General features: G+C 43.0%; 1 protein-coding gene across 1 annotated transcript in view; it reads left to right on the plus strand.

Annotated features, from left to right (window-relative positions):
• The window catches only part of GPR39 (G protein-coupled receptor 39), a 236,502-nt gene that overhangs the window by 7,600 nt on the left and 203,512 nt on the right, over positions 1 to 25,390 (plus strand). The window lies entirely within an intron of this gene.

Raw genomic sequence — 25,390 nt, forward strand, 5'->3', positions numbered from 1 at the left:
AAAGACTGGTTACCATTGCTGCTGTCAGTTCTTGTAAATAGATGTGTTCAGCCTTACCTGGGCCCTGCTCGCTGATAGCACCTTCCTTTGTAGGGACTGTCAAAGAGCTTGAGCTCCTGGAGCCCCTTTTCTACTTTGAGGGACCTTGATTGGACATGGCATCACTGGAGGAATGTCTGCATCTACCCTCGCCTAGGCTGTTCGTGTTGCAGCTGCTGGGATCCCATTGATGCCCCCATTCCCAGGCCCATCAAGTTCAAGTCTGTTAATGGCTTCCCATGGCTCTTAGGTCAAGAATCAAAATCCTTAACATAAGGACCTCGTGGTCAGCTGCCCCTCCAACTGCATCGGGTGCAGTTCTCCCATTGTGTTAGTCTGCTGGAGCTGCCATGACAAAATACCACAGATAGTGGGGCTTAAACAGCAGACATTTATTTTCTCACAGTTCTGGAAGCTAGAAATCTGAGATCCGGGAGATGGCAGGGATGGTTTCTGGTGAGACTTCTTTGGTTTGCAAATAGCAGCCTTCTTACTGAGTCCTCACGTGGCCCTTGCTCTGTGAGCACAGAGAGGGAGATCTCTTTATCTCTTCCTTTTGTTATGAGGAAGCCAGTCCAATGAGATTAGAGCCCTGCCCTTCTGACCTCATTTAACCTTAGTTACCTCCCAAAAGGCCCTGTCTCCAGGTACTGTCACATTGGGGGTTAGGGCTTCACCATATGAATTTGGGGAGCACAGTTCAATCTATAACACTCCTTAATTTCTCTGCCCCATTCCCCCCTTTAAATCCTTCAGTAGACCATGGCCAGGCTCTCTCTTACCACCTGGTCTTGGCATGTGTTGTTTTCTCTGCCTGAAATGCTTTTCTGCCTCACTCCATGCTCTACCCGACCCCACCAGCACCTTCACCAAGCGAGCATCTTCAGATCTCCCCCGGGAAGCATGGCCCATCCTCCCTGACTTAATTTAACCTCCCTTGAAAGAAGACTCACAGTTATAATTTTACATTCAATGGTGAAATCATTTGATTGATGTCTGCCTTCCTTCTGATTCCTTGAGGGCAGGAGCTAGTCTTAATCTTGCTTCCCACTGTCCTTCATCCTAGCATAGGGGCTGGCACACAGCAGATGTTCAATGAAATTTTGTTGACTGAATAAATACCTGAACAGGCCTGAGCTTGGGATTGGGGAATGATGTTCTGTTTTCCCTTGGGTGTGCATTCCTCTAGAAACTTACCATTCCTCAGAATTTTTCTGATTAGTCCCAACCTAAAGATGCTCTCTTGAAAGGGATCTGACTCTTCCCAGGCCTCTGAAAAGTCAAGCCATTGTGGAGGACATTTGAGATTTTATCTCCCCTGAGCCAAGGAACAGTCTGTGTTAATCAGCCCCTGATATCAGCTTTCACTATATGTACCTGCCAGAAGTAACCCTGAAATGAAAGTGATTAAGGTGGTGTTTAACAGTGCTTGTTAAACTCTGTTTAACCGGATGATAATGGAATGAGACAACTCGAAAAATTATTTCTTAGCAGGCCCTTTCACCACTTGTTGACAAGGGTGTCCTCAGGGTGATGGAAAGAGGATGCAGCGGGGGCAGTGTTTTGAAAATATTCAACCAATATGTTTTTATTTCCCCCTTAAATTGCATTCACTTGCAGCCCTCTCCCTCAAGTCTTAACCAGAAGGCTTGTCACCCCAGGGAAGCAAAAAAGCAGGTACTGCCTTGTCTAAAGGTATTGTTTTCATTTTTGAGTCCAGAAGCTGGACTTCTTGACCTCTTTGGCTAGGTTTTGGGAAGGGTGAAGAAAAGACTTCTAAACTCCATAGTCTCTCCCTGTTTTTTTTTTTTTTTTTTTTTTTAGCTGTGCCAGGCGGCATGGAGGATCTTAGTTCCCCAACCAGGGATCGAACCTGTGCCCCCTGCATTGGGAGCGGAGAGTCTTAACCGCTGGACTGCCAGGGAAGTCCCCGTAGCTCTCCCTTTAATGTACCATGAGCCCAGCCTGGTGGATAAGATCAGCCACCATGCCACCTGGTCCAGACAAGACCATAGCTAAGGGGCTTGTCATTTCTCCTTGGCAGCCACTGAAGGGCTTTAAGGGGAGAAGCAGCCCAGTTAAATTTGTGCTGCTGGCCCTGGGGTGACAGCATTTGTGGAACTGCAATTGGAGTCAACATACAGGCCTGGTCACGTTCCCAGAGTGGAAAAGAGATGACCCTTCCCTGGGACACAATCCTGGTGGAGAACCTGATGCCAGTTAGTTCCTCCTGCCATTGTTCAGGCCTCTGGCTCTTGGTTTGTCCAACTCTTGCTGTCGCTGCCGCCTTCCATGGCCAGAGAGTGACTCTGCTTCCCTTCAGCTCCTTATCTGCCCCCAGCGTGGAGGCCCCAAGCGCCTCCACATTGCATAGGCTCTGGTTAGCAGCTGGCTTGGTCGTAGTCGCTCTCACTTATCTCCACTGTGCAGTGGTCTCGTTCTTCAGTGACAATTTCAAGTCCCCACTTCTTCCTCCGAGCCTTCCCACACTGATCTTCCTGCGAACGATGAGCCATCTGAGACCCCATTTCTCAGATGGGGTCCCAGGTGTTGTCTCCCAACTATTCTTTTTATTTTTAAAGAATTGCTTTATTTATTTTATTTTTGGCTGCGTCGGGTCTTAGTTGCGGGCCCCTCGTTGCGGCGCGCAGGCTTCTCTCTAGTTGTGGCGCGTGGGCTCTGTATTTGAGGCACGTGAGCTCAGTCGTTGTGGCGCGCGGGCTTAGTTGCCCCACCGCATGTGGGATCCTAGTTCCCCGACCAGGGATCGAACCCGTGTCCCCTGCATTGGAAGGTGCATTCCCAACCACTGGACCACTCAGGGAAGTCCCTCTCCCAGCTATTCTTGGGGCTTCCTGAGATCAGGGACCGTGCACACTCATAGTTCTTCAAATACTCTACTGGGCTGGGGATGCAGTGGCTGTGAACTGCTTAATAGGTGCTGGGATTGAAATTCCCTGACAGTGGTGGGCTCTTGGGTAGGAAGGGGACCACACAAAACTGTGATCCTCAGGAAATCGCTTCGCCTCTACCTGCCTTTCCTCCCCTTCCCTGTGGTAGGCAGAAATCTGAGATGGCTCCTGGAATTCTAGAGCCCTGGTGTACATACATCTGCTCCCACTTACTCAGTCAAACACTAATCAACGTGTTGCAGTGAAGGGATTTTGCAGAAGTAATTAAGTTCCCGAATCAGTTGACCTTAAAATAGGGAGATTTTCTGCGTGGGCTTAATCAAGTCACAAGACCGTTTAAATCTGGGTCTAGAAGTCAGAGACAGGGGACCTCAGAGATTCAAATCACAAGAGGGGTGGGAGGTAAGAGACATTCTCCATTGCTGGCTTTGGAGATCTGGAGGGGTCACTGGCAGGGAATGTAGGTGGTCCCTAGGAGCTGAGCGCCAGGAAAGAAATGGGGATCTGAATGAGCTGAGAGGTGGATTTCCCCCCCGCACCTTCAGAAAAGAATTCAGCCTGGCTGATACCATGAGACCCTGAGCAGAGATCTCAGCCATGCCGGCTCTGGAGTTCCGATCTACAGAAATGTGAGCTAATAAATAGATGTTGTTATGTAACAGTAGAAAACTGATACATTCCCTGAACTCTGATAAGGAGCTCCAAGGTAGATACATGTCCTGCCGTAGTTATATCTTCCAAACCTAATCTCTAGAAGCTTCTCTGTGAAAAGTCCCACCTTCTAAGACCTGTACCCATGGCCCAGCCATTCCTGGATTCACCCACCATTTACTGAACACCTGCGAAGGCTCAAGTGATTAGGAAATTTACCATGATCCAGGGCACCATGGGATCTTCTCTGGACTTTTAGACTCTTATTTGGGGAATTCAAAATTTGCAGGTTTGAGTCCCATCAGCTGGAAGTTTGAACCCCTGGGTACCTTGGTTGTCAAAGAGGAGGACTGTGGTAGATTCATCTTTTAATTGTCAAGCTTTGGGTAGCTCTTTTTCCTCAGAGCCTGGCACTTAGAAGGTGCTGAACGAAAGTTGGGTGAATCAGTGAATGTCTGGGCAGCTTTGCTGCTTTCCAGAGCCTTCGCACCAGAGCAGAGCGCTTACATTCCTCATCATTTAGCTTCAAATGGAAAAAGGGGGGGTGGACAGTGGGAGCCAACCCCAGTGCTGAAAGCAAGTCTGAGTACAAGAAACGTCTCAGGCTAACAAACTTTACCATTTTCTGATGTTAGGGTTTCTGCCAACTGAGAAACTTGACAAAATTTCCTGTTTGCACTTAACTGTGTGTAAGAGCCATACTGGCGGGCAGAAGCCTGCCAGACATCTCATCAGGCTCTTTTACACATCTCAAGGGTGGCTGGGTAGCTGGAGACCAGTGGTGGTACCAGGATCTGACAGACGGGGATCAAGAGGCTGCAGCATCATATTGGAAACCAAAGGCCTGCATACGTGGGAGTCAGGCCCAGTTGGGGGATGAGGTTCATTGAATTTGTAGGGAAAAGCCATCTTCTTTCTCTAGTGAAGGGGAAAAAAATCCAGCTTACCTTAGAAATAAAACACTACACACAGGGTATTGGGGTAAGCAAACTCATTTGGTCTCTGGCTTTACATATTATTATTCTTTGGAAGACATGACCTACTCAGCAGAAACAAAGCTTTCTGGGAAATTTATGGGTCGACTTTCTATGTGCCACAGTTCTGAAGGATGAAATATCACGTTGAACGGACAGCTGCATATTTTGTATATTTAGAGGACAGCTGCTGTGTTGTCACCGTTTTTCAAGTTTGTCTCGACAGGGGAGGCAAGTGAAGTTTGCTTTCCAGAGGGTGAAGACAACCTGTGTAGAAGTAGCCTGTTCTCCTTCTTGGACCTGGAGTTTTTCTCATTACTGAATCTCTTGAAGGCCCCTTCCTCCAGGAAACCTTCCCGGACCGGCTTCACCCTGCTCTAAATTCTCCAGCAGGTCTTCGCGTTTCACTTTAGCGCTTCATTCATCAGGTGTTTACGAAATCCTAAAATGTGTAGGGTGTCGTTTAGACTTTAGAGATCAGGATGCTCATTCTCCCCTTCGAGGAGCTTAATATTTCTGTAGTTGGGGCATCAAAGTATAGAGGTGGAGCCTTGTAGAAGGGAGCCTAAAAATACCCTTGATGAAGAGTGGCGGGTAATGGCTGCTTATAAAGTAAACTGGTTCTGGGCACCGGCATTTTTAATAGGGTGGTTAATTGGACGTCAGCCACCCCAGAGATGTTCTCTACAAACTTGATATTCACCGTGTGGTCCATAGATCAGCAGCATCAACATCACCTGGAAATTGTAAACTATAGAGTCTTGGGCCACACCCCGCATCTACTGAATTAGAATCTGCGTTGCGCGCAGGTCTCTGTGATTCCTACGCAGATTAAAAGCTTGAGGAGCACCCGTCTACGACATGTGGAAGGGACTCTTTAACTCAAAAAGAATAGAAAAGGATGAACTGGGAACGACTGAACTCACCATATGTAGTAAGAACTAGTTAGAGTTGTCATAGGAACTCTATGTAGTCATGACAAGTGGGAATTTGCTCCATGACACTTAGGCAGAAGAAACTTCATATTATTTTGAAAAAGAAACTTAAGTCAGGCTCCAAACCTCCATTTGCAAGGTAGTGAAAATTCAATCTCAGTGAAGTTTAGGGGACGACGTCCCCTTTCTCATGTTGTATTAAAATTCAAGGGGGCAGGGCTTCCCTGGTGTCGCAGTGGTTGAGAGTCTGCCTGCTAATGCAGGGGACACGGGTTCGAGCCCTGGTCTGGGAGGATCCCACATGCCGCGGAGCAACTGGGCCCGTGAGCCACAACGACTGAGCCTGCGCGTCTGGAGCCTGTGCTCCGCAACAAGAGAGGCCGCGATGGTGAGAGGCCCGCGCACCGCGATGAAGAGTGGCCCCCGCTTGCCGCAACTGGAGAAAGCCCTCGCACAGAAACGAAGACCCAACACAGCCAAAAATAAATAAATAAATAAATAAATTTAAAAAAAAAGAAGGGACAAGGAGGAAGACAGGCATAGTTGGGGCTGCTAAAAAAAAAAAAAAAAAATTCAAGGGGGCTTATGAGATGCCCAGAAAATGAAGCATTTGGTCCTTCTTTGAAAATAGGTGTTTTGTTCAGAGCACTTCCTGTTCCTTCTTCTCTAGCATTCTGCTGCCAAGGCTGATCAGAGCACCGGACCAGCCAGTCAAGGGACCGGCCTTTATACTTTATTCCTTATAACATCACCATCATGAGAGTAGAATTATCCTTGGTTTTCAGAATTGCCCGAGGTAATCACCCATGGAGATTTGAGCTACAGTCTAACTCCGAAGTCCATGTTTTTCCCTCAGCAAAGAGATGGACTCTTCGAATAGGATGTGGTCCAGCTGGGGGCCTTGTTACGGGCGGTGAGGGATGAGGAGGGAAGAAACCAGGATGCCAAGTCTGGTGCATGTTTCTTTTTTGTTGTTTTTGTTTTTTATTTTGGCCCCGCTGGCGAGGCATGTCGGATCTTAATTCCCTGACCAGGGAAAGGGCTCGAACCCGTGTCCCCTGCAGTAGAAGCACAGATCCCACAGAACTCCTGGACTGCTAGGGAAGTCCCCTTGAGTACCCTTCTTATGTTTGGGGACTTTGCTCTCTTTTTTTTCTTCCAGTTTTATTGAGATACAATTGACATACAGTATTGTGTAAGCTTAAGGTGTACAGCATAATGATTTGACTTCCATACATCATGAAATGTTAAATAAGTTTAGAGAGCATCCATCGTCTTCTGTAGATACCAAATTAAAGAAATAGAAAAAATTTTTTGTCCTTACGATGAGAACTCTTAGGATTTATTCTCTTAGCAACTTTCATATATAAGGTACAGCTGTGTTCATTATATTTATCATGTTGTACATTACATCCCTAGTAGTTATTTATCTTATAAATGGAGGTTTGTACCTTTTAACTACCTGCATCCAATTTCCCCGCTACCCTTACCCCCTGCCACGAATCTGATGTCTTTTTCTATGAGTTTATTTTGCCACAATAATGGATTGACAACACTGTGTTCGTTCCTGGTACACAGCATAGTGATTCGCTATTTCTACACATTTCAAAAAGATCACCATGAGTCTAGTTACCATCTGTCACTATACAAAGATATTACAAAAGAATTGATTATATTCCTCCCACTGTACATTTCATACCCGTGACTCGTTTATTTTGCATCTGGAAGTTTGTACCTCTTAATCTCCCTCATTTATTTCTCTCTACCCTCTCTGGCAACTACCTGTTGGTTTTCTGTATCTATGACTCTGTTTCTGTTTTGTTATACTTGTTCATTTGTTTTGTTTTTTAGAGTCCACATAGAAGTGAAATCATAAGGTATTTGTCTTTCTCTGTCTGACTTATTTCACTTAGCATACTTCCCTCTAGGTCTATCCATGTTGTCATAAATGGCAAGATTTCATTCTTTTTTATGACTGAGTAATATTCCATTATATACATATGTGTGTGTATATATATACATACATATATATGTGTGTGTGTATATATATATATATGCATATTTTCTTTATCCATTCATCTATTGATGGGCATTTAGGTTGCTTGCATATCTTGGCTATTGTAAATAATGTTGAAATGAACATGGGGGTGCATATAACTTTTTGAACAAGTGTTTGTGTTTTCTTTGGATACTCAGGAGTGGAATTGCTGGATGGTATGATAGTACTGTTTTTAATTTTTTGAGGAATGTTCATACTATTTTCCATAATAACTTCACCAATTTACATTCCCACCAACAGAGCATGAGGGTTCACTTTTCTCCACATCCTCATCAACACATGTTATTTGTTGTCTTTTTGATAATAGCCATTTTGAAAGATGTCAGGTGATATTTCCTTGTGGTTTTTTTTTTTTTAATTAATTAGTTTATTTTTAGTTTTGGCTGTGTTGGGTTTTTTTGTTGCTGCACGCGGGCTTTTCTCTAGTTCCGGCGAGCGGGGGGCTACTCTTTGTTGTGGTGCGTGGGCTTCTCATTGCAGTGGCTTCTCTTGTAGCAGAGCACGGGCTCTAGGCATGCGGGCTTCAGCAGTTGTGGCACGCAGGCTCAGTAGTTGTGGCACATGGGCTTAGAAGATCCGTGGCATGTGGGATCTTCCTGGACCAGGGCTCGAACCCGTGTCCCCTGCATTGGCAGGCGGATTCTTAACCACTGCACCACCAGGGAAGCCCTGCGGTGTTTTTTTTTTTTTACTAGTTGGAAGCTTTTAATTTTGCTTATTTTAGGCAACTTATAAGAAAAGTCTTGGGTACATGCATTTTTTTTTCCCACATCTTTATTGGGGTATAAATGCTTTACAATGTTGTGTTAGTTTCTACTGTACAACAAAGTGAATCAGCTACATGTATACATATATCCCCATATACCCTCCCTCTTGAGCCTCCCTCCCACCCTCCCTATCCCGTCCCTTTAGGTCGTCACAAAGCACCAAACTGATCTCTCTGTGCTATGCAGCAGCTTCCCACTAGCCATCCATTTTACATTTGGTAGTGTATATATGTAGATGCTACTCTCTCACTTCATCCCAGCTTCCCCTTCCCCCGCCGTGCCCTCAAGTCCATTATCCACATCTGCGCCTTTATTCTTGCCCTGCCACTAGGTTCATCAGTACTGCTTTTTTAAATTCCATATATATGCGTTAGCATACGGTATTTGTTTTTCTCTTTCTGACTGACTTCACTCTGTATGACAGATTCTAGGTCCATCCACCTCATTACAAATAACTCAATTTCATTCCTTTTTATGGCTGAGTAATATTCCATTGTATATATGTGCCACGTTTTCTTTATCCATTCATCTGTTGATGGACATTTAGGTTGCTTCCATGTCCTGGCTATTGTAAATAGTGCTGCAATGAACATTGTGGTACATGACTCTTTTTGAATTATGGTTTTCTCAGGGTATATGCCCAGTAGTGGGATTACTGGGTCATATGGTAGTTGTATTTTTTGTTTTTTAAGGAAGCTCCACACTGTTCTCCATAGTGGCTGTATCAATTTACATTCCCACCAACAGTGCAGGAGGGTTCCCTTTTCTCCACACCCCCTCCAGCATTTATTGTTTGTAGATTTTTTGATGATGGCCATTCTGACCGGTGTGAGGTGATACCTCATTGTGGTTTTGATTCGCATTTCTCTAATGATTAGTGATGTTGAGCATCTTTTCACGTATTTGTTGGCCATCTGTATGTCTTCTTTGGAGAAATGTCTATTTAGGTCTTCTGCCCATTTTTGAATTGGGTTGTTTGTTTTTGTGATATTGAGCTGCATGAGCTGCTTGTATATTTTGGAGATTAATCCTTTGTCAGTTGCTTCATTTGCAAATATTTTCTCCCATTCTGAGGGTTGTCTTTTGATCTTGTTTATGGTTTCCTTTGCTGTGCAAAAGCTTTTAAGTTTCATTACGTCCCATTTATTTGTTTTTGTTTTTATTTCCCTTACTCTAGGAGGTGGGTCAAAATGGATCTTGCTGTGATTTATGTCATAGAGTGTTGTGCCTATGTTTTCCTCTAAGAGTTTTACAGTGTCCGGTATTACATTTAGGACTTTAATCCGTTTTGAGTTTATTTTTGTGTATGGTATTAGAGTGTGTTCTAATTTCATTCTTTTACATGCAGCTGTCCATTTTTCCCAGCACCACTTATTGAAGAGGCTGTCTTTTCTCCATTGTATATTCTTGCCTCCTTTGTCAAAGATGAGGTGACCACATGTGTGTGGGTTTATCTCTGGGCTTTCTATCCTGTTCCATTGATCTATATTTCTGTTTTTGTACCAGTACCATACTGTCTTGATTACTGTAGCTTTGTAGTGTAGTCTGAAGTCAGGGAGCCTGATTCCTCCAGCTCCATTTTTCTTTCTTAAGATTGCTTTGGTTATTCGGGGTCTTTTGTGTTTCCATACAAATTGTAAAATTTCTTGTGCTAGTTCTGTGAAAAATGCCATTGGTAATTTGATAGGGATTGCACTGAACCTGTAGATTGCTTTGGGTACTATAGTCATTTTCACAATATTGATTCTTCCAATCCAGGAGCATGGTATATCTCTCAGTCTGTTTATGTTATCTTTAATTTCTTTCATCAGTGTTTTATAGTTTTCTGAGTACAGCTCTTTTGCCTCCTTAGGTAGGTTTATTTCTAGGTATTTCATTCTTTTTGTTGCGATGGTAAATGGGATTGTTTCCTTAATTTCTCTTTCTGATCTTTCGTTGTTAGTGTATAGGAATGCAAGAGATTTCTGTGCATTAATTTTGTATCCTGCAAACTTAACAAATTCATTGATTAGTTCTAGTAGTTTTCTGGTGGCATCTTTAGGATTTTCTATTTATAGTGTCATGTCATCTGCAAACAGTGACAGTTTTACTTCTTCTTTTCCAATTTGTATTCCTTTAATTTCTTTTTTTCTCTGATGGCCTTGGCTAGGACTTCCAAAACTGTGTTGAATAATAGTGGCGAGAGTGGACATCCTTGTGTTGTTCCTGATCATAGAGGAAATGCTTTCAGTTTTTCACCATTGAGTATGATGCTTGCTGTGGGTTTGTCACATATGGCCTTCATTATGTTGAGGTAGGTTCCCTCTATGCGCACTTTCTGGAGAGTTTTTTATCATAAATGGGTGTTGAATTTTGTCAAAAGCTTTTTCTGCATTTATTGAGACGATCATATGGTTTTGATTCTTCAATTTGTTAATATGGTGTGTCACATTAATTATTTTGTGTATATTAAAGAATCCTTGCATCCCTGGGATAAATCCCACTTGATCATGGTGTATGATCCTTTTAGCATGTTGTTGGATTCTGTTTGCTAGTATTTTGTTGAGGATTTTTGCGTCTATGTTCATCAGTGATATTGGTCTATAATTTTCTTTTTTTGTGATATCTTTGTCTGGTTCTGGTATCAGGGTGATGGTGGCTTCGTAGAATGAATTTGGAAGTGTTTCTCCCTCTGCAGGTTTTTGGAAGAGTTTGAGAAGGTTGGGTGTTAGCTCTCCTCTAAATGTTTGATAGAATTCGCCTGTGAAGCCATCTGGTCCTGGGCTTTTGTTTGTTGGAAGATTTTTAATTACAGTTCCAATTTCATTACCTGTGATTGGTCTGTTTATATTTTCTAATTCTTCCTGGTTCAATCTTGGAAGGCTGTACTTTTCCAAGAATTTGTCCATTTCTTCCAGGTTGTCCGTTTTATTGGCATATAGTTGCTTGTAGTAGTGTCTTATGATCTTTTGTATTTCTGCAGTGTCAGTTGTAATGTCTCCTTTTTCGTTCCTAATTTTATTGATTTGACTCTTCTCCCTTTTTTTCTTGATGAGTCTGGCTAAAGGTTTATCAATTTTGTTTATCTTCTCAAAGAACCAGCTTTTAATTTTATGATCTTTGTTAATGTTTTCTTTGTTTCTATTTCATTTATTTCTGCTCTGATCTTTATGATTTCTTTCCTTCTCCTAACTTTGGGTTTTCTTTGTTCTTCTTTTTCTAGTTGGTTTAGGTGTAAGATTTGATTGTTTATTTGAGATTTTTCTTGTTTCTTGAGGTGAGCTTGAATTGCTATGAACTTCCCTCTTAGAACTGCTTTTGCTGTATCCCATAGGTTTTGGATCGTTGTGTTTTTGTTGTCATTTGTTTCTAGGTATTTTTTGATTTCCTCTTTGATTTCTTCAGTGATCTCTTGTTTATTTAACAGCGTGCTGTTTAGCCTCCATGTATTTGTGTTTCATACTGTTTTTTTCGTGTAATTCACTTCTAATCTCATAGTGTTGTGGTCAGAAAAGATGCTTGATACAATTTCAATTTTCTTAAATTTTCCGAGGCTTGATTTGTGACCCAAGATATGGTCTGTTCTGGAGAATGTTCCACGTGCAGTTGAGAAGAAAGTGTATTCTTCCGCTTTTGGGTGGAATGTCCTAAAAATATCAATTAAGTCTCTCTGGTCTACTGTATCATTTAAAGCTTGTGTTTCCTTATTTATTTTCTGTCTGGATGATCTGTCTATTGGTGTATGTGGGGTGTTAAAGTCCCCCATTATTATTGTGTTACTCTTGATTTCTCCTTTTATGGCTGTTAGCATTTGCCTTAGCATTTGCGTTAGCATTTGGCTGTTAGGAGTATTGAGGTGCTCCTATGTTGGGTGCATAAATATTTATAATTGTTACGTTTTCTTCTTGGATTGATCCCTTGATCATTATGTAGTGTTCTTCCTTATTTCTTGTAAATGTCTTTATTTTAAAGTTTATTTTATCTGATATGAGCAGTGCTACTCCAGCTGTCTTGTGATTTCCATTTGCATGGAATATCTTTTTCCATCCCCTCACTTTCACTCTGTATGTGTCCCTAGGTCTGAAGTGAGTCTATTGTAGACAGCATAAACAAGGTTCTTGTTTTTGGATCCATTCAGCCAGTCTGTGTCTTTTGGTTGGAGCATTTAATCTATTTACATTCAAGGTGATTATTGATATGTATGTTCCTATTACCATTTTCTTAATTGTTATGGGTTTGTTTTTGTAGGTCCTTTTCTTCTCTTGTGTTTTCCACATAGAGAATTTCCTTTAGCATTTGTTGTAGAGGTGGTTTGGTGGTGCTGAATTCGCATAGCTTTTGCTTGTCTGTAAAACTTTTGATTTTTCCATCGAATCTGAATGAGATCCTTGCCAGGTAGAGTAATCTTCATTGTAGGTTTTTCCCTTTCATCATTTTGAATATGTCCTGCCACTCCCTTCTGGCTTGCAGAGTTTCTGCTCAAAGATCAGCTGTTAACCTTAAGGGGATTCCCTTGTATGTTATTTGTTGCTTTTCCCTTGCTGCTTTTAATGTTTTTTCTTTGTATTTAATTTTTGATAGTTTGATTAATATGTGTCTCGGTGTATTTCTCTTTGGATTTATCTTGTATAGGACTCTCTGTGCTTCCTGGAGTTGATTGGCTATTTCCTTTTCCATGTTAGGGAAGTTTTCGACTATAATCTCTTCAAATATTTTCTCAGTCACTTTCTTTTTCTCTTCTTCTTCTGGGACCCCTATAATTCAAATGTTGCTGCATTTAATGTTGTTCCAGAGGTCTCTGAGACTGTCCTTAATTCTTTTCATTCTTTTTTCTTTACTCTGCTCTGTGGCAGTTATTTCCACTATTTTATCTTCCAGGTCACTTATCCGTTCTTCTGCCTCAGTTATTCTGCTATCGATTCCTTCTAGAGTATTTTTAATTTCAGTTATTGTGTTGTTTGTCACTGTTTGTTTGCTCTTTAGTTCTTCTAGATCCTTGTTAATTGTTTCTTGTGTTTTCTCTATTCTGTTTCCGAGATTTTGGATCATCTTTACTGTCATTACTCTGAATTCTTTTTCAGGTAGGTTGCCTATTTTGTCATCATTTATTTGGTCTTTTAAGTTTTCACCTTGCTCCTTCGTCTGTAACATATTTTTTTGCCATTTCATTTTTTTTTTTTTATGGGTGGTGCTGTATTCCTGTCTTACTGGTTGTTTGGCCTGAGGCGTCCAGCACTAGAGTTTGCAGGCAGTTGTATAGAGCCGGGTCTTGGTGCAGAGATGAGGACCTCCAGGAGGCCTCACTCCAATTAATATTCCCTGGGGTCTGAGGTTCTCTGTTACTCCAGAGGTTTGAACTCAGAGCTCCCACTGCAGGAGCTTGGGCCCAACCTCTGGCCTGGGAACCAAAATACCACAAGCAACATGGTGAGGCGAAAAAAAGAGAAAAAAAACAGAAAAAAAATGGAGCAGTACAATAACAAAGAATAAATAACAAAATAAAATTAGAAAAATAAAAAATATATTAGGAAAAATAAAAATATAATTGAAACATTGAAACAACTGCAATAAGGTAAAACAAAACCACAAGAGAAAAAAGAAAAAAAAAAGGGGGGGGGAGCAAGCCAAAAGGAGTAGAACAATAACAACGTATAAAGAATAAAAGAAAATTATCAAAATAAAAGATTTATTAGAAAAAATAAAAATATAAATTAATCAACGAGTCAACAACAAGGTAAAACAGAACCCCAATCTAAAAGAGGAGAAAAGATAAAGAAAAAAAACCCAAACCTTGACTACGTGGGGGTGGAGTTTAGGCGGAGGTGGAACTTAGGCAGGGGTGGGGTTTAGGGTGGGGTGGGACCTGGGGGGGTGGGGCGGTGACGTTTGAGTGTGGGGATGGAGCCTAGGCTCAGGACCCATGCAGCTGGAAAAGGCCTTAGGGGCGCAGCCTAGGCGGGGCGTTGTTGAAGCATGGGGCAAGGCCTCTGCTTAGGACCGGCCCAGAAGCGGAGAGGCAGCAAGTCTAAAGGGCTGCCTCCAGAGTGTGGAGTTCCAGTGTTTGGCGGTAGGGCCCTGGGTGAGGGTGTGTGGGTGGGGTTTAGGCCCAGCTCATTGGAGGGGGTCTCCTAGTGTAGAGGTAGAGCCCTGGGTGGGGGTGTAGGGGCGGGGCTTGGGCTCTGCACAGCAGGAGGGAGACTCTGAGGGCAGAGGATTAGGCCTGGGAGCCCAACAGGCTCCCTGGTGCCTAAGTGGACAGGGAAAGCACTGGCCGCATTGACTTCCATTCCTCCGTGTCCCCCCATGTCTTCCCCAGGGTCTCCCCCGTTCCCGCTGGACCCCGAACCGTGGGTGGGTCCTGCTGGGTGTAGGAACTCCTCCCCTCCCCCAGCTGCCCCTAAGGGGTGCCAGTCCCGTAGTTCCGGCCTTTACTTTTGCTCCCCCTTCCCTCCCTCCCATTCCCTCAGGATCTGCCCGGCTGGAGGGGCCTCCGTGGGCAGAGGATCAGGCCCGGGATCTCAGCAGGCTCCCGGGGGCCCAAGAGGGCAGGGGAAAACTGGCCACTCTTCCTTTTGATTCTCTGCCCTCCCAGTGGTCCCCCAATTTCCTCCTTCAGGCGTGGGATCCCTTCCCCTCCCCCAGCCGCCCCTCAGGGGTGCCAGTGCGGTCCCACCTCCACTTCTCCTCCCCCCTCACTCCTCCCCCCACACCCCACGTCTTACCCGGTCGCTGGGGGTTCCTCCCATCCCCTTAGGTGTCCGTGGTCCCCCACCGGTGCCTGGTAGGTGCCCTAGTTGTGCGGAGACGGGAATTCCGCATCCCCTTAGTCTGCTATCTTGACTCCTCCCCTCATGGTGGTTTTGATTTGCATTCCCCTAATGATTAGTGATGTTGAGCATCTTTTCATGTGCTGGTTGGCCATTTATATGTTCTTTGGAAAAGTGTCTGTTCAGGTCCTCTGCCCATTTTTTAATTGGGTTGTTTGTTTTTTTGATGTTGAGTTGTATGAATTCTTTGTATATTCTGGATATTACTCCTTATCAGATATATCATTTCCAAATATTTTCTCCTATTCAGTAAGCAACGTTTTTGTTTTCTTGATAGTTTCCTTCTCTGTGCAAATACTTTTGGATGTAGTCTCATTTGTTTATTTCTGTTTCCTTTTCCTGAGGAGATAGATCCATAAAATTATTGTTAAGGCTGATGTCAAAGAGCATATTGCCTATGTTTTCTTCTAGAAGTTTTATGGTTTTAGGTCTTACATTTATGTCTTTAATCCATTTTGGGTTTATTTTTATACATGGTGTAAGAAAGTAGTCCAGTTCGATTCTTTTGCATGTAGTTGTCCAGTTTTCCAAACATCATTTATTAACAGGCTGTCCTTCCCCATTGTATATTTTTGCCTCCTTTGTCATAGATTATTAACCCATAAAAGTGTGGGTTTATTTCTGGGCTCTCTATTCTGTTTCATTGATCTATGTGTCTGTTTATGTGCCACTACCATACTGTTTTGATTACTGTAGCTTTGTAGTTTAGTTTGAAATCAGGGCACATGATACCTCCAGCTTTGTTCTTCTCTAGGTTGTTTTGGCTATTCAGGGTCTTTTGTGTTTCTATAGAAATTTTGGAATTATCTGTTGTAGTTATGTGGAAAATGGCATTTTGATAAGGACTTCATTGAATCTGTAGATTGCCTTGGGTAGTATGGTCATTTTAACAATACTAATTCTTCTAGTCTATGAGCATGGTATGTCTTTCCATCTGTTTCTGTCATCTTCAATTCCTTTCATCAGCATCTTATCGTTTTCTGAGTACAGGTCTTTTACCTCCTTAGATTTGTTTCTAGGTATTGCAGGTTTTTGATGCAAATGAAAATGGGATGTTTAAAAAAATTTCTTCCTTACAGTTTGTTGTTAGTGTATAGAAATGCAACAGATTCTGTATATTAATTTTGCAACTTTACAGAATTTATTGATGAGTTCTAGTAGGTTTTTGGTGACATCTTTAGGATTTCCTATGTTTAATACCATGTCATCTGCAAACAGTGACAGTTTTAATTCTTCCTTTCTAATTTGGATTCCTTTGTTTTTTTGTTTTGAATGATTGCTGTGGCTAGGGCTTCCAACACCATGTTGAATAAAATTGGCAAGAGTGGGCATCCTTGTCTGGTTCCTGATCTTAGAGGAAATGCTTTCATTTTCACTGTTGAGTATGATGTTAACTGTGGGCTTGTCATATATGGTCTTTATTATGTGAGGTATGTTCCCTCTATACCCACATTCTAGAGAGTTCTTATCATAAACGGATGTTGAATTTTGTCACAGTTTTTTCTCTATTTATTGGGATGATCATGTGATTTTTATTCTTCAGGTTGTTAATGGGGTGTATCACAATGATTGATTTGTGGATACTGACCCATCTTTGTATCCCTGGGATAAATCCCACTTGGTCATTGGTGTATGATCCTTTTAATGTAATATTGAATTCAGTTTGCTAACATTTTCTTGAGAATTTTAGTATCTATGTTCATCAGTGATATTGGCCTGTAATTTTGTGTGTGTGTGATATTTTTTTCTGGTTCTGCTATCAGGGTGATGCTGGCCTCATAGAATGAGTTCAGAAGCAGTTTTTCCTCTTCAGTTTTTGTCAATAATATGAGAAGGATTGGTGGTAACTCTTCTTTAAAAGTTTGATAGAATTCACCTGTGAAGCCATCTGGTCCTGGATTTTGTTTGTCGGGAGTTTTTTTTTTTTTCTTTCTTACTGATTCAGTTTCATTACTGGGATTGGTTTGGTCTGTTCATATTTTCTATTTCTTCATGGTTCAGTCTTGGGATATTGTACATTTCTAGGAATTTGTCCATTTCTTCTAGGTTGTCCATTTTATTGGCATATAGTTGTTTGTAATAGTCTCTTATGATCCTTTATATTTCTGTGTTGTCAGATGTACCTTCTCGTTTTTTATTTCTGATTTTATTGATTTGGGTCCTCTCTCTTTTTTCCTTGTTGAGTCTAGCTAAAGGTTTATCAGTTTTGTTTATCTTTTTAAAGAACCAGCTTTTCTTACATTTCTCTTTTCGATTGTTATTTAGTGTCTATTTTATTTATTTCTGCTCTGATTTTTATTATTTCTTTCCCTCTATTAACTTGGGGTTTTGTTTGTTCTTCTTGTTCTAGTTCCTTTAGGTGTATAGTTAGGTTGTTTAATTGACATTTTTCTAGTTTCCTGAGGTAGACTTTTATTGCTACAGAATTCTTTCTTAGAACTGCTTTTTCTGTGTCCCATAGATTTTGGGTCATTGTGTTTTTGTTTTCGTTTGTCTCTAGGTATTTTTTGATTTCCTCTTTGATTTCTTCAGTGGCCCTTTGGTTGTTTAGTTGCATATTGTTTAGCCGCCATGTGTTTGTGCTTTTTCCAGTTTTTTTTTGAAGTTGATTTCTAGTCTCATAGCATTGTGGTCAGAAAAGATGCTTCATATGATTTCAATCTGCTTAAATTTACTAACACTTGTTTGTGGACTAGCATATAATCTATCCTGGAGAATGTTCCATGTGCACTCGGAAGGAATGGATATTCTGCTGCTTTTGGATGGAGTGTTTTATACGTATCTATTAACGGTGTAATGTGTCATTTAAGGCCAGGTTTTCTTACTGATTTTCTGTCTGGGTGACCTGTCCATTGAGGTAAGTGGGGTGTGAAAGTCTCCTACTATTATTGTGTTACTGTCAGTTTCTTCCTTTGTGTCTGTTAATCTTTGCTTTGTGTATTTAGGTGCTCCTATGTTGGGTGCATATATGTTTACAATTGTTATATCTTCTTTTTGGATTGATCCCTTGATCATTATGTAGTATCCTTCTTTGTCTCTTACAACAATCTTTGATTTAGTCTATTTTGTCTGATATAAATATTGCTACCCTGGCTCTCTTTTTGTTTCCATTTGCATGGAATACCTTTTTCCATCTCTCATTTTCCATCTGTGTGTGTCTTTAGATCCGAAGTGAGTCTTTTGCAGGCAGCATATATATGAATCTTGTATTTATTCAGCCACTCTATGTCTTTTGATTGCAGCATTTTGTCCATATACATTTAAAGTACTTATTGATAGGTGTGTACTTACTGCCATTTTGTTAATTTAGGGGAGTTGTTTTTGAGGGGTTTTTTTGTTCTTTCTTCTTTTGCTCTCTTCTGTTGTGCTTTGATGATTATCTTTAGTGTTTTGTTTGGATTACTTTCTCATTTTTTGTGTGTGTCTATTATAGACTTTTGGTTTGTGGTTACTATGAGGTTTATATATAGTAATCTATCTGTCTATCTTTGTGATTATTTTAAGTTGCTGATCTCTTAAGTTTGAACACATTTGAACAACCGTGTATTTGTACCCCCCCATGTTTACTCTTTTTGACATCATATTTTACATACTTTTATTTTGTGTATTCCTTAACTACTTATTGTAGGTGTAGATGATTTTATTACTTTTGTCTTTAACCTTCCTACTAGCTTTATAAATGGTTAATTTACTACCTTTGCTCTATATTTGCCTTTACCAATGAGATTTTTCCTTTCATAATTTTTGTATTTCTAGTTGTGGCCTTTTCTTTTCTGCTTGAGAATTCCCTTTAACATTTCTTGTAAAGCTGGTTTCATGGTGCTGAAATATTTTAGCTTATGCTTATCTGTAAAACTTTTGATCTCCATCAAATCTGAATGAGAGCCTGTTTTTTAGAGTATTCTTGGTTGTAGATTTTCCCCTTTCATCACTTTAAATATATTGTGCTACTCCCTTCTGGCCTGCAAAGTTTCTGCTTAAAAGTTAGCTGATAGGCTTTTGGGAGTTACTCTGTACATAACTTGTTGTTTTTCCCTTGCTGCTTTTATATTCTCTCTTTATCTTTAATTTTTGACATTTTAATTACAATGTGTCTTGGTGTGGTCCTCCTTGGGTTGATCCTGTTTGAGACTCTGTCCTTCCTGGACTTGGATGTTTGTTTCTTTTCCCAGGTTAGGGAAGTTTTTAGCTAGCATGTTTTCAAATATGTTCTCTGCCCCCTTTTCTGTCTCTCTTCTCCTTCTGAAACCCCCTCTAATGCAAATGTTAGTAAGCTTGATGTTGTCCTAGAGGTCTCTTAAACTGTCCTCATTTTTTAAAGTTCTTTTTAAAATTTTCTGTTCAACTTGAGCTACTCTAACAGTTCATTGATTCCCTTCCTCTGTATTATCTAATCCACTGTTGATTCCTTCTAGTGTGTGTGTGTTTTTTTTAATCTAAGTTATTTTATTCTTCAGCTCTGTTGGTTCTTCTTTATATTTTCTACACTCCTTTTTAAATCTCTCACTGTGTTCATCCGTTTTTCTCCTGAGTTCTTTGAGCATCTTTACAGTTATTACCTTGAACTCTTTATCTGGTATATTGCATATAAGAACAGCACTTAGTTCTTCTGGGGTTTCATCTTGTTCCTTTGTTTGGGAAATATTCCCTTGTTGACTCATTTTGCCTAATTCGCTGTTTTTTATTTCTATGTATTTGATAGGTTGGTTACATTTCCTGATCTTAGAGAAGTGGTCTTATGTAGGAGATGTCCTATAGGGCCCAGCAGTGCAGTCCCTTCTGGTTACCAGAGCTGTATACTCTAGGGGTCCCCACTATGTGGGCTGCACGGGTCCTTCTGTTATTTTAGGCTGACTGCTGTGGGTGGTGTGATAGGTGGCCCCTGGTCTGGTTGGTTGCCAGGCCCTGCCTTGTTTGGAGGCTGCTGGCCTATTGGTGGGCAGGTGGCTGTGGAGCCCCTGGGAATCCTGGAGCTAGTGCTGGCCCACTTGTGGGTGGAGCCGGGATGGGATGGCTGGCTGCAGGGGCTGGGAGTCCGGGGTAGTTTTAGCTTGGTGGTGGGCAGGGCTATGGTGGGGGGTATTGGTCCTGGGTTGCTGCTGGCCTGCTGGTGGGTGGGCCTGGTCTTGGCTCTGCTTTTGCAGGGTCATGGTGGTCCTCAGGCTTGTGTCCACCTACTGGTGGGCGAGGCTGGGGCCCTGGGGGTCTCCAGTCTGGTGTTTGCTTGCTAGTGGATGATGCTGTGTCCTTGGGCTAGTGCCAGGTCCTGGACCCTCTGGTGGGTGAGGTCAGGTCCTGGACCCTCTGGTGGGTGAGGTCAGGCCTGAGGCAGCTGGGAGAAAATGGGGTACTATGGCAGCCAGCCTGCTGGTGGGCAGAGCTGTGTCTCCACCCAAGTAGTTCCTTGGCCTGGGGCATCCCAGGACCGGTGCTGACCAGGCTGGCGGGTTGGGCTGGGTCCCAGAGCTAATAAACTAGAGAGAGGATTCCAGAATGGAGCTTGTCAGCAGTGTCCTCATGTGAGGATGAACTTCCCTGAATGGCTCATGCTAGCATTTGTGTACCTAGAGTGATTCCCAGTTGCCTCCAACATCCACAAGTGGGTCTGACCCAGGCTTCTTTCAAATTACTGCTTTTGCCCTGGGTCCTAGAATATGTGAGACTTTATGTGCATCCTTTAAGAGTAGAGTCTCTGTTTCCCACAGCCTGTGGCTCCCCCAAAAGTAAGCCTCACTGGCCTCCAAAGCCAAACATTCTGGGGGCTTGTCTTCCTGGTGTGGGACCCTGGGCTAGGCAGCCCGATGCGGGGCTTCGACCCCTCGCTCCTTGGGAGAACCTCAGCAGTCGTAATTATCCTCTCATTTGTGGGTCGCCTACCTGGGGGTGTGGGTCTTGACTGTACCGTGTCTCTGCCTCTCCTACCCATCTCATTGTGCTTCCTTCTTTATATCTTTAGTTGTAGAAGATCTTTTCTGCTAATCTTCAGATCCTTCTCATGAGTAGTTGCTCTGTAAATAGTTGTACTTTTGGTGTGCCCATGGGAGGAGGTGAGCTCAAGGTATTCTTACTCTGCCATCTTGGCCACTCCTCCTCAGGACTTTCCTTCTCTGAGTCCTGCTTCCCCAAAGTCGTGATCAGAAACTTGCTTTCCTAGAATCCCTTGCAGGTAGGGTGCAGCATGTGACGTGGGCTGCATCACTCATCTGCCCTGGCATGAGATTCTCATTTGGAAGAGAGTGATGGGGAGGAGTGGCAGCCATATGGAGTCTCCTTGGGGACAGGGCCAGTGTGTGACAAGGTGGCACTGAGGGAGAGCACAGACAGGAGAACTAAGGGCAGCGTCCTTGGCCAGGTGTTGGCCGGGGGCTCTGCAGGGCCTATCCCAGACCTCGTGGCAGTAGGGTTTCCACTGCACAGTCTGGTAGGATAATCTGATGTGAATCTTGGTTGCATACTCAATTCTCTAGCCCTTCCAGGGATTATGTGAAAAAACCAATAGCCTCACTTCCGGTGTAAACTGGGATGGACTCTGTTGTTTGCACTAAGAACTGTGCATGAGCTCAATAACAAAAAAACAAACAACCCAATCCAAAAATGGGCAGAAGACCTAAATAGACATTTCTCCAAAGAAGAGATACAGATTGCCAACAGACACATGAAAGAATGCTCAACATCATTAATCATTAGAGAAATGCAAATCAAAACTACAATGAGGTATCATCTCACACCGGTCAGAATGACCATCATCAAAAAATCTAGAAACAATAAATGCTGGAGAGGGTGTGGAGAAAAGGGAACACTCTTGCACTGTTGGTGGGAATGTAAATTGATACAGCCACTATGGAGAACAGTATGGAGGTTCCTTAAAAAACTAAAAATAGAACTACCATATGACCCAGCAATCCCACTACTGGGCATATTCCCTGAGAAAACCATAATTCAGAAAGAGTCATGTACCAAAATATTCATTGCAGCTCTGTTTACAATAGCCAGGACATGGAAGCAACCTAGGTGTCCATCATCGGATGAATGGATAAAGAAGATGTGGCACATATATACAATGGAATATTACTCAGCCATAAAAAGAAATGAAATGGAGGTGTTTGTAATGAGGTGGATGGAGTTAGAGTCTGTCATACAGAGTGAAGTAAGTCAGAAAGAGAAAAACAAATACAGTATGCTAACACATATATATGGAATCTAAGGGAAAAAAAAAAAAAAAAAAAAAAAAAGAGGTCATGAAGAACCTAGTGGCAAGATGGGAATAAAGACACAGACCTACTAGAGAATGGACTTGAGGATATGGGGAGGGGGAGGGGTGAGATGTGACAGGGTGAGAGAGTGTCATGGACATATATACACTACCAAATGTAAAATAGATAACTAGTGGGAAGCAGCCGCATAGCACAGGGAGATCAGCTCGGTGCTTTGTGACCACCTAGAGGGGTGGGATAGGGAGGGTGGGAGGGAGGGAGATGCAAGAGGGAAGAGATATGGCAACATATGTATATGTGTAACTGATTCACTTTGTTGTAAAGCAGAAGCTAGCACACCATTGTAAAGCAATTATACTTCAATAAAGATGTTTAAAAAAAAAAAAAAAGAACTGTGCATGTCCAGATAAGAGGTAATAGAACAGTTGGACTGGAGTAGTGGGACCCAGAGGGAAGCAGTGAATAGTGACTCTAGATTGGAAAGTAGATTGGGTCAAATATGGAGGAAATTGATAGCTCGTCTAAAGGATTCGGGCTGCCTGTTGGAAGCAATGGGGAGCCATGGAAGGTGTTTGAGGAGTGGCAGGGAGGTGAGCATGAAGACTAATGTGGCCATGGTGTGTGGTACAGCCAGCAGAGGTGACATGAGGAGCGCGGGTGTGGAATGGTGCTGGTGCCGTGTGTTCTGATGACGGTAAATAGACAGGTTTGGCCATGAATAGTCACGAGGGGTAGTTGTCAACCCTGCTACACATCAGGATCACCTATGGATCATTCAGCAATGCGCTGCTCCGTTCATACCCAAATCTTTAGGGGTGGGGTACTGGACGTCAGTATTACTTAAGTTCTGTAGGTGATTCCAGTGTGGGGCAAGAGGGACTTGGAAAGGCGGTGTGAGCCTGGCCTTGGAGACCTTGAACTTGGTGGCTGTGCCAAGGTTCTTTGACTGCGAGCCTCAAAATCTGATCCTGACTTCTTAAGAAGGAAAAAGGAATTTTCTGGAAATACAAGGAGCAGCTCACAGATTCCGAGGAAAAGCTAAAGAACCAGACTGTTCAGAGATCTAGGGGGATGAAGTTTGTGGACAGCCGGCTTGGGCTCCACTATCAAGGGGACACATGAGCTTCAGGTGTTTTCCCATCTTTGTTGTCACTGCTTTCAGGGTCAAGTTCCCAGGGCTGAGACTTCCTGGGCTGGCTGAGGTGGCAGTGGCAGCAGGACTCCAGGCAGAGAGAGGCGTGATCCCCACAGGAGATCTGACGCCGTGCCCAGGAAAACTGTGACAGAGCCAGGAGCTGACCCCCCCAACCCCCAAAGGGTCTCATCCAGCTTGGCGACGAGTACCATCAAGGCTGAGTTTCTTCACTCCAAGCAGACCTCCCCCTGTGCTACTCCCGTGTGGCTCTCTCTGTTTTCTGTTCATCCTCTTGCCGAGTTTGCCTTGGTGATGTTTCCCAGGGGTCCGGTCATCTTAGCGCGCGAGCCAGTTAGAGGGATGGCGGAGGAGGGACGAGAAGCGAAGCCTCTCCCTTCCGAAATGCGGCTGCTGGGAGGCTGGTTAATGCCAAGTCCACAGGACGTACTTCCTGCCTGGGAGCCTGACTCATTCGCCCAGGTCACTGACATTCCACAGGTATTCCATGATGGCTTTCATCACCACAAAATCAGCTTCTGATTGAACCTTGGCATGGAGGGCAAAGGTCTCCAGCCGTGCACAGGGTCAGATGTATCGTCTACTTCCTTGGGCATTTTCCAGTTGTCTTCCTATGATATTGGCCTCAAGCCAGTCCTCCTCGTTTCAGATGTAAACCGTACCTTTGATGTCAAGGATATTTACTATGTAAAGTAGGGAATAAATGAGGTGCATTCGTTGCCTTCTGGAAATTCAGAAAGTTATTTAAGAAAGAAAAAATAGCAATTTGTGAAGGGTTTTGTTTAGAAACTGGTTTGGGTTGATGTTGAGACACTGATGAAGCTTTGATTTTTTAGATCAGCTAGATTCTATTACTGGGGTAGTTACTGTGTCCGTTCCCTGCAAGTTGAGGAGCAAGGAGACTGCTTTGCAAAGCAGTTAATCATAGTCACTTCTCTCTCTTTTTTTTTTTTAAAGGTGCAGGTGTGTTTTTTAAAATAAATTTATTTATTTATTTTGGGCTGTGTTGGGTCTTTGTTGCGGCGAGTGGGGGCTGCTCTTTGTTGTGGCGCGCGGGCTTCTCATTGCGGTGGCTTCTCTTGTTGCGGAGCCACGGGCTCTAGGCACGTGGGCTTCAGTAGTTGTGGCACGTGGGCTCAGTAGTTGTGGCTCACGGGCTCTAGAGCACAGGCTCAGTAGTTGTGGCATACGGGCTTAGTTGCTCTGCGGCATGTGGGATCTTCCCGGACCAGGGCTCAAACCCGTGTCCCCTGCATTGGCAGGTGGATTCTTAACCACTGCACCACCAGGGAAGTCCCATAGTCACTTCTCTTGATGGTGATTCCTGGGTGAGAGTCTCATATGCCACTGGGCCTTCCCTGTGGACCCTGACGGGAGCTGTGTGTACTGAGGGCAGGTGGAGAGGGTGGGATATGTGTGGGCTTCACTGTTAGTGGGCGGGCCGGAAGTAGGTAAGTACTGTGTCTTAAGTGATGTGATGATGGTCAGAGTAGTGTATTTGCTTCCTGTGGCTGCTGTAGGAAATCACCATAGACTTGGTGGGTTTAAGCAACAGAAATGTATGCTCTCAGGGGTCTGGAGGCCAGAAGTCCAAAATCAGTTTCACTGGGCCGAATATCAAGGTGTCCACAGGGCTGCACAACCTCAGAAGGCTCTGAAGGAGAACCCCTCCCTTGACTCTTGCAGTTCCCGGTCACTGCTGGTATTCCTTGGCTTGCGGTCACATCATTCCAGTCTCTAAGATCAGCATCTTCGGATCTCTCTCCTTGATGTGTCGTCATATCATCTTCTCTGTCTGTGTCAAATCTTTCTTTGCCTCCCTCTTATACGGATACATCTGATGGAATTTAGGTCCTATGCTGTTAATTCAGGATAATCTC

Source organism: Eubalaena glacialis, chromosome 1 (assembly GCF_028564815.1).
Source record: "Eubalaena glacialis isolate mEubGla1 chromosome 1, mEubGla1.1.hap2.+ XY, whole genome shotgun sequence".
NCBI lineage: Eukaryota > Metazoa > Chordata > Mammalia > Artiodactyla > Balaenidae > Eubalaena > Eubalaena glacialis.